Source organism: Tursiops truncatus, chromosome 16 (genome assembly GCF_011762595.2).
Source record: "Tursiops truncatus isolate mTurTru1 chromosome 16, mTurTru1.mat.Y, whole genome shotgun sequence".
Lineage (NCBI taxonomy): Eukaryota > Metazoa > Chordata > Mammalia > Artiodactyla > Delphinidae > Tursiops > Tursiops truncatus.
This window is the reverse complement of record NC_047049.1, coordinates 10008689-10017601: the sequence shown is the minus strand read 5'-3', so window position 1 is coordinate 10017601 and position 8913 is coordinate 10008689. Positions and strand designations below refer to the sequence as shown.

The 8913-nt window shown below is 44.7% G+C and overlaps 1 long non-coding RNA gene across 1 annotated transcript; it reads left to right on the top strand.

Annotated features, from left to right (window-relative positions):
- Positions 1–2366: 2366 nt before the first annotated feature.
- Positions 2367–7147, top strand: LOC109550676 (uncharacterized). The gene is made up of 3 exons (XR_002177292.3): positions 2367–2529; positions 2945–3023; positions 5883–7147. It is a non-coding gene; the product is annotated as an uncharacterized lncRNA (long non-coding RNA).
- The last annotated feature ends 1766 nt before the right edge of the window (positions 7148–8913 follow it).

Sequence of the window (8913 nt, the reverse complement as noted above, 5' to 3'; positions counted from 1 at the left end):
TGTGACATTCTGATTTTAGGCAGCCTCTCTGCTAATGGGTAGGGTTGTGTTCCTGTCTTGCTAGTTGTTTGGCATAGTGTGTCCAGCACTGGAGCTTGCTGGTTGTTGAATGTAGCTGTGTTTTAGCATTGAGACAGAGATCTCTGGGAGAACTTTCACCGTATGATATTACGTGGAGCCAGGATATCTCTGGTGGACCAATGTCCTGAAGTTGGCTCTCCCACCTCAGAGGCTCACGCCTGACACCTGGCCGGAGCACCAAGACCCTGTCAGCCACACGGCTGGGTAGCGTCAGATGGCAGGAGTACCAGGGAGCCCTCAGGAAGAGAAGTAGGCAGCAGAGAAGGGGCTGCCCAGGCCTGCATCTGCCACAGCTCCAACCCCTCCATGAGGAAGCGCTTGCATGAAGAGAGCCCTCCCACTCCACGCGCAGCCCGGAGACAGAGCCACAGCCGCGCCCAACACTCTTCCTGTGAGATCCCAGCCACCGAGATCCCAATTCTTACCTTTGGGAGAATTTGTGTGTTTTCCAATCTGAAGACCTAAGCTCTCTAAGGCCTGAAGGAAAAGCACTATTTTTATTATTTAAGAAGGTAACTAACAAACAACATAATATAAATATCTGAGGCACCTTCATCAGAACTCTAGATGTTCCCAGGAAACCAGTGAACAACTGGTTATGTCCCATAGTAGGAGAATAATAACTGTCTAACTTTGACACCAGGGCTAAGAGTACCATGATGATAATGACAGTGATGATGGTGGTGGTGATGTGGTGTGGTGGTGGTGGTGGTGGTGGTGATGGTGGTAGTAGTGATGGTAGTAATGGCAATTCAGGTCAATTACTCCAACCCAGCTATTTGGGATTGACACTACTATACCCTCAAAACTTGTAGGGGGTATTAGTATCCACTGACAGTTCATGGTAAGGAAACCTCTACTGAATCTACAATGTCAATTACTATACATGGGGTAGGGACAAAAGTAGGCAGGGTCCCGGTGCTCATGAAATTCACAGGCTCGTGGAGGAGACAGATTAATAATCACATGAATAAAACTTTAAAATTGTAAGTATATACCAACTATACCCCAATAAAAATTAAAAATAAAGAAATAAAAATGAAATTGTAAGTATAAAAAGGGCTGCAAAGTGGCGGTACAGCAACACAGAATCTGTTAGGAAGGAATTCAACCCAGCCAGGAAATCCGTGCCTGAGCAGTGATAAGAAATTGGGAACTACAGGGTGAATGAGACTCAACCAAGCAAAGAAGGAGTGAAAGAGGGTTCCAGACTGAGGGAAGAGTGTGACAAGAGGCTATGGCATAATGGGCAGAAAGAAGATCAGCTTGGCTGCAGGGGAGAGAGCATGGACAAATCTAGTTTAAGATAAGAGTACAGAGGATAGAAAGGGCCAGACTCAACAAGGCCCTGTAGGTAAAGTCAAGGAATTCCATCTTTATTCTAAATTAAAAAAAAACACTGGAGAATTTTAAGCCATGGGGTCACGTGACCAGCTTTGCCATTTGAAAGGCCCAGTCTGGCTGCCTTGTGGTGAGTGGGTAGCGGGGGAAGGGGGTTCCTGGAGCAGCCTGGACTAGTGTGGTAGTGGTAGAATTACCAGAACTATTTAGGAGATAAAATGGGGCTGAACTAGATCTGGGGTGGAGATGAAGAGTTAATTCCCCATTTCCTGGCTTGTGTAATGGAATAGATGGTGGTAATACTCACTGAGATAGAAAACACTAGGAAAACAACAGGTCTGGGGAGTGAAAATCTGTCTGGACATGTTGTGTTTGAGCTTCCTTCAAGAGATCCAAGAGAAAATAGCAAGTACACCATCAGACATTCAGCTGAAAGACAACGTCTGATAGGAAGAAGGTGGTGAGTCCCCTACTCAGTGGTGGTCATGGTAGCTGTGGGTATGAATGAGGTGCTCCAGGAAGAGACAGTAAGGAGATAAAAGGGTCTCTGGTGCACAGTTGATTTACAATGTTGTGTTAGTTTCAGGTGTACAGCAAAGTGAATCAGTTGTAAATCAACTATACTCCAATAAAAATTTAAAATGAAGTGAATAAAAATCCTTTGGGACCAGCACCTCACTCTAAAAGAAAAAAATGGGGGGTCTGGTGCAACCTTGCAAAACCCAGTATTTCCTAGCCAGGGAGTAGGTTAGCCTCCTAAAAGACAGGGAGGGTCAGCCAGAAGACAAGGAGGAAATGGGAAAGAGCTGGTGCCTGGTGACCTAGGGATGGGAGGGAGGCGTGAACGTTTCCCCTAGGAGCCACCACCCGACGCCACTCCCCAAATCCCCACTACACATGTTGAAGAATCTGCTTCATTTATTTTAAGTTTTAAAATATATATACTAATAATAAAACTTTCAAGAGCAATAGTAGCTATGAATAGGACCAGTTCCCTCCTGTTTGGGTGAAAGCAGTATTTGATTCCTAGAGAAAAGCTTCCTGAACAACAACAAAAATTCTTACCTACTGGATGATGTTGGAAGTGTCCCAATATCACTACTAAAGGTAAGTCACTGATTCAAGTCAAACAGTGGTGCCAACTGCTGAGATTAGCTCCCACCCCTACAATCAAAATGTATTTTTTAAGATGTGTCACTGTCAAGTATTCTCCTAGGGTCATAGGTTTGGGAAGAAGGAGAGCATCTGGGGGTAGGAAGGACCCTGGGAGGAATCAAGTAGGTAGGATAAGCTCAGGATTTAGACCGTGAAGACCACATTCCAGTCCTGCCCCAGCCCCTTGATATCTGCTCAGCTCAGGCAAGTCACTTAACTGTTCTTCAGAACCTCAGTATTTCCATCTGCAAAACAGGATCCACCGCCAGGGCCTGACACACAGTAGAAGCACAAGAAGTATTTCTGGGATGAATGGACAAAGGCATGAATCAATCACATTGAAAGCATTAATCCTATTTTTTTACAGCTGGAATCTGAGCTCAGAGAAAGGAAAGACCTGCTGAAGGTCATGCTTGGTAGAAGGTGGAGAAGAGATTCAAACCAAGGTCTGTTTCATTCTCAAGCCCACAATTTCTCTAGGTCATTTTTCTATCTGCCAAGAGAAATCTGGAGTCTGTATGTCTGTGAAAGGCACAGCATTCCTTGGAATAAAAATCCATGCTCTTGTGTGGCCTGTAAGATTTTGCCATTTTTCTGACCTCATCTCATACCAGGCTCCTCACTCAAGCTCCAGCCTCATTAGCTCCATCTTTGTCCCTCAAACACACAAAGCTTGCTCCCACCCCAGGGCCTTTGCACTCGCTCCTTGCCGTAACTGGAGCACTCTTCTCCCAAGTCTTCCTAAAGGTGGCATTTTCTTATCATTCAAATCTCAGTTTAAATAGCGGGTCAAGGAAAAGGCATTCCCTGACAACGTCAGCTACAGGAGCCTCTTTTCTCCACCTGTCCCGCCTCAGTCATTCTCTAGTCCACTTGCCTGTTTTAACTTCTTTGCAGTGTTTATCAATAGCTGAGCTTATCTCATCTGTATTTACATGTTTATCGTTGGCACATCCCGCAACCCTACAAGAGTAAAAGCTTCATAAGAGACCAATGCATCTTCAACAACGAGAATAGCAGGAGGCACATAGTAGGTGTTCAATGACTACTTATTGCACGAATAGTGTTATTTCTATAACAATTGTTTAAATCCATTTCTGCTCTAGATTTAAAAGAGGAAAAAATCCTCTTCTCAGAAGCAGTCGCTCTATGTTGAAACTATAATGAATAGATTTAAAAGCTTGTTACAAGGACTCAAGTGAAATGAGATTATATTTTATTTTTATTCAAAATCCAGATTACAGTGACATCATTCATTCTTTTAAAAAAATATTTATTGCACACCTACTATGTCCTAGAATTGGGCTTCTGACAATGACCTCATAGAACTTAAAGGATGATGTTTAAATGTAATTACAAGAAAGCCTGGCAAGCGTTGTGATGGGGAAAGTACCAGCCTCACAGAGCAGGGCCACCTAATCTAACACAGGAGTCAGGGAAGGTGGGGATGGAGAGGTGACATTTAAGCTGAGAACTCAAGGAAAAGGTAGGGAAGTTTGCCTTTTCCTTGTGGAGGAAATGCAAGTGTGAGGGTGAACTTAGGGGCCCAGCAAACCCCTAGATAAGCCTGGCCATCAGGCATCTACCAACATATGAAACACAAAGCACTCCACATTTTGTGAAGCAGATAGTCACCTGGGTAATTTTCTCTTTCTTTTTTATCCCTGCCTCTCCTGGCCACTCCACGCAGCAGGTGGATTCTTAGTTCCCCAATCAGGGATCGAACCCGTGCCCCCTTCCGTGGAAGCGTGGCATCCTAACCATTACACCGCCAGGGAAGTCCCTATATTTCCATTTTTGATAAAGACACAAATACAGAGAAATAGTTCTCTACTCTTAAAAAAAAAAAGAGTATAATGATACATTACAGACTGACATTCAGCCTCAGGGGCAGGCAGTAACAGGGAGTGATGGCAACTGTGAAATCAGGGCAAGCACCTAACCAGGCCCTGGGTGGACCCAGTGTTGACAGAACTTTTCCAGATAAGCTAGAAATACAGATTTTTATTTTTAAAACATTCTTTTATACCGACTCAGAAAATATTTAAACAGTATGTCAACCAAGCAAAACACACTTCCAGGGAGGATCAGGCCTATGGGTCTATAAGATGGGATAAAAAAAAAAAATTTCTTTTTTTTTCTTTTTTTTTTTGCGGTACGTGGGCCTCTCACTGCTGTGGCCTCTCCCGTTGCGGAGCACAGGCTCCGGACGCGCAGGCTCAGCGGCCATGGCTCACGGGCCCAGCTGCTCCGCGGCATGTGGGATCTTCCCGGACCGGGGCACGAACCCGCGTCCCCTGCATCGGCAGGCGGACTCTCAACCACTGTGCCACCAGGGAAGCCCCCAAAAAAAAATTTCTAAACACACTGAATTTGAATTTGATAGGATCGGTACTATTTGAAACCACCACTCTTCCTGCAAGTGCCCACCAGGCAGTCATAACAATAATCTACTCAGTAATAGAAGGTAGAAGGTAACGAGAAAGAGTTTTACTAGAAGTTTTCAATAATGGCATAATACTGATATTCTAAATCTTTTCAAAATGACTATAGTATCATATCTATACACAGGCTAAACCCAATGGAGAATTACTAGGATTCTAAGTGCAAAAACGTGTTAACATTTTTTTTAAGTGTCTAATTGCAGACATGTAGATTCAGAGAAAAACGTATGAGGTCAATGCTAAGTGTATCAGTCTAGCACGAGAAATTTAAACATGACATGGAATGCCACAAAGCAGGTAATTTAGTCCCTCCCTGCCATCTTAGAATGGGGGTGGTCTTTCCTTACATATTTTTTTCTCCATTTTACAAGTTTGAGCTCCATTGAGCAAATGCTTTCTGTTCAACTCTCCAACTCAAACACCCTTGTCATTCTTCAGCAAGAGCTCTATTTAGAAGTTCCCAGAGAAATGAAAGTGAGAAAAGTCGGTTCATAAAGGGAATGGATATAAAGAGTTCCATTAATACAGCTGCTGGGCTTGGACACTCAACAGGGCCAGATAATGTGTTTTATTTGGACCTGTCCTCTGCTGTGTGCTGGCGATAAGGAGGTACTTGAAGCTCAGACACTCTCTGTACTACGCGAACTCAGCCCCTATTGATTCTGAAACAATGCTCCCTTTCAGATCACACCCACATAAGTGAATAATAATGAGGTGATACAGGGGAGAAATTGTGGTATGGAGCTTAGAGCAAAAGGAGGCAGCACAGTGGGGCTTTATTTCAGGTGTTGCTCATGCCTTGTTGAGTCACTGTGGCCGATTCATTTAACCTCACCATCCCCTCTTTTTTCTGCAAAATAGGGCTGGAGCGCTTGCTCGCAGCTGCGATACTTCTGCACATCTCACGAGAACTCTGTTAGAAGACCTGAACTCTCATCTGATGGCAAAGCTTGGTGACCAGTCTCCATACAGCCCGTGGGGGCACCAAGCAGAGTTTCAGAATCGGATCTGGAAGGGATCTCAACGGGCACCTCGTCCAGCTTGGGTACCACACCCACAGCCAATCCCAGGCTCCGCCAATGGCTTCCACAACTTTTCTTTTTCTTTTTATTGGAGTATAGTTGATTTACAATGCTGTGTTAGTGTCAGGTGTACAGCACAGTGAATCAGTTATACATATACATATGTCCACTTTTTTTAGATTCTTTTCCCATATAGGCCATTACAGAGCATTGAGTAGAGTTCCCTGTGCTATGTAGTAGGTCTTTATTAGTTACCTATTTTATACATAGTAGAGTGTATATGTCAATCCCAACATCCCAGTTTATCCCCCGCACCTTGCCCCCTGACAACCATAAGTTTGTTATCTACCTCTGTAACTCTACGTCTGTTTTGTCGATAATGGCTTCCACAACTTGACTTCACCTGCGGAGACCGCCGCTCCACTGTCATGCCCCCATCACCCCTCACTCTTTCCGCTCCACCACACTGGACCTCTGCAACCTCGTTCCAGCCTCCTAACTTTGCACCTCTTATTTTCCCTGTGCCTGGGCTGCCACTCCCTCAAAGTGTCACAGGGCTCAGCTCAATGTCACCCTCTCAGTAAACTTCCCTACCATGCTGTGTAACGTTCCTCCTCTGTCACCCTCTGCCATGTTACTATCTACCATTTTCTACAGGACACACAACACCATCAAAAATGATCTTGGAAATTATTTTGGGGGTTGTTTTATTTCAGTCTCCCCTCCTCGAACAAAAGCATCATGAGGGCAGGACTTCCCTGTCCTGTCCACAAGTGGATAGACCCAGTGCCTGGAATCATACCTGGCAGGATCTCAGATGCCTTTGGAAGTCAGACCAGTGACAGCAATGAGTGATGAGGACCGAGTGTAAGGCAAGAAGGAGGAACATTCACTTCTATAAGTCCACGTTCCACGACAAGCATTCAATGTTGAAATCGTACTGCAGGTCGAACAAAACACATCAGGAAGCTGAAAGCTCTCTCTGCCACCAACTCCGACTTGGCCCGTACGCCTTCAAGTACAGTTCCCATGTGGGTTTTGGGTTTCGGTTTGTTTTGTTTTCGGTGATTATGTCTCACCACTGGCAAATACATTCAACCAAAGATCCAACTGGGTTTGTTTTCCAATTTGCCTTCAAAACACAGCTACCTTCTTTCAGAAAATGCAAATGGAATTTGAAATCAAATTTTAATAAGATAGCTAAGGAATTAGAACAGGAGGACATTAAGAACAGCAGAGTATCAAAAAAGATCAATGATGGGAGTGGGCAGAGTGTACTCGCTGGTTTATTTCTACATGATTTAGCCTCTGATCCCCACCAGGTTCAGGCTATCAGGAGAGAGAAATTTCTTTCTCGAGTCTCGGGGCATGCACTGACTGACACGTGCCACCAGAAGCAGGAAACTACGTCAACTGCGATTAAACATTTTGCTATAGGTAACCCACAATCAGTGTGATCCCCATGGAGATCTCTGAAATAGACATATAATCACCAGCAGTTGCAAAACCCTGTAAGATAAGACATTCATAGTCCTCAAGCACATTTTGGGCAGATCTGAAATCAGAATACTCTTCTGAGGTTGGAAAATTTGGGTATTTCTCTAGCTCAGAAAAAAATTGAAAAATGGAAGTTTATATCCTTAGAAAGACTGTTTGCTCTGGGTTTTCTGTTCAATCCAAACCAAAAAGCAATGGAAATACATCAGAAGCAGGGCTGTATGTTTCATCCCAATTTCCCCTGTGGTTGGGTACTTTTGTGCAGGCAGAGACCTTTAAAGTCTTGGGGTCTACTTCTCCAAATAAAATTAGACCTCTGCAGCTCTTCCTTCACTAACCGGTATAATGCATGAATGGAATTAATCTGAAGCTTCAGTTCTCTACATTTCTGAAATTAGAAATGGATGTGAAGGGAGAAAAGCTAAACTCACTGAAAATCAAACACTGATAACCCAGTAGGATTCCTCTACCCTCCCGAATACTTTGGTCGGGAGAAGTTTGAGTGTCAGCTCTTTAATAAAAATGATTTGGGGGCTACACAATACTCCTTAAATTTTGCCAACACCGAGTGATGACTGAAAGTATTTTTGATCTACAGACTTAAGTCGGCTTCAAAGCAATGTCTTTCCTAGCCCGCTGGGGCCATCAGGTATAGGCAGTGATCTGCCCAGTCTTTAAAAGAAAATCAGAAACTCTTAGGATCATGACCACCCTGACAAAGCCATCGCCCCATTTCATGCAGCCTAACGTGGATTAATCTACATGAAGACACCCCCTCCCTCGCTTCAACGACTCTCCTCCATCTGGAAACAAGACTTCAAGCAGAAATGCAAAAGCCCTGGCAAAGCTGCTTAGACTTTGGCATTCCCACAATTCCATTGTTTGGTCCAGTTTGGGAAGGTCAGAGGAGGAGAGTTGACAGGGGCACAGAGCTCTGAGTTACAAAGCCCCGGGCTCCCATTGTTCCCAGCGTCAGCTCCCTCTCTCCTCTCTCTGAAGTGGCGGGACCCCCAACGCCCTTTGCAGGCCCCTCTGTCTTTGAAATGCTCAGGCATCTGCTCTGCATGATGTTGTGGGAGGGGTATTTAGGTTCACTGAGACAAAGGTCCCGGCAGCTCAACGCCCTCTCTGCAGGACCTGAACAACAGACAAGAAAAGAGCCAGCCTGGCCTGAAGCCCTTGCCCTGGTGGCAGACTTTTAAATAAAGTCCTCGGGTATCTGCATCCCTTTGGACTCGTTCAGTCAAATGGGCTAAACGTTAGTAGTGTCTCTATTATGGCTTTATGCTCTCCCAGGCAGCAGCTTGGAGGGAAGCAGGGAGGGGACACAGACATTGATACCCTTTCCCCCTCTCTTGCTCTGAGCTGCAAAC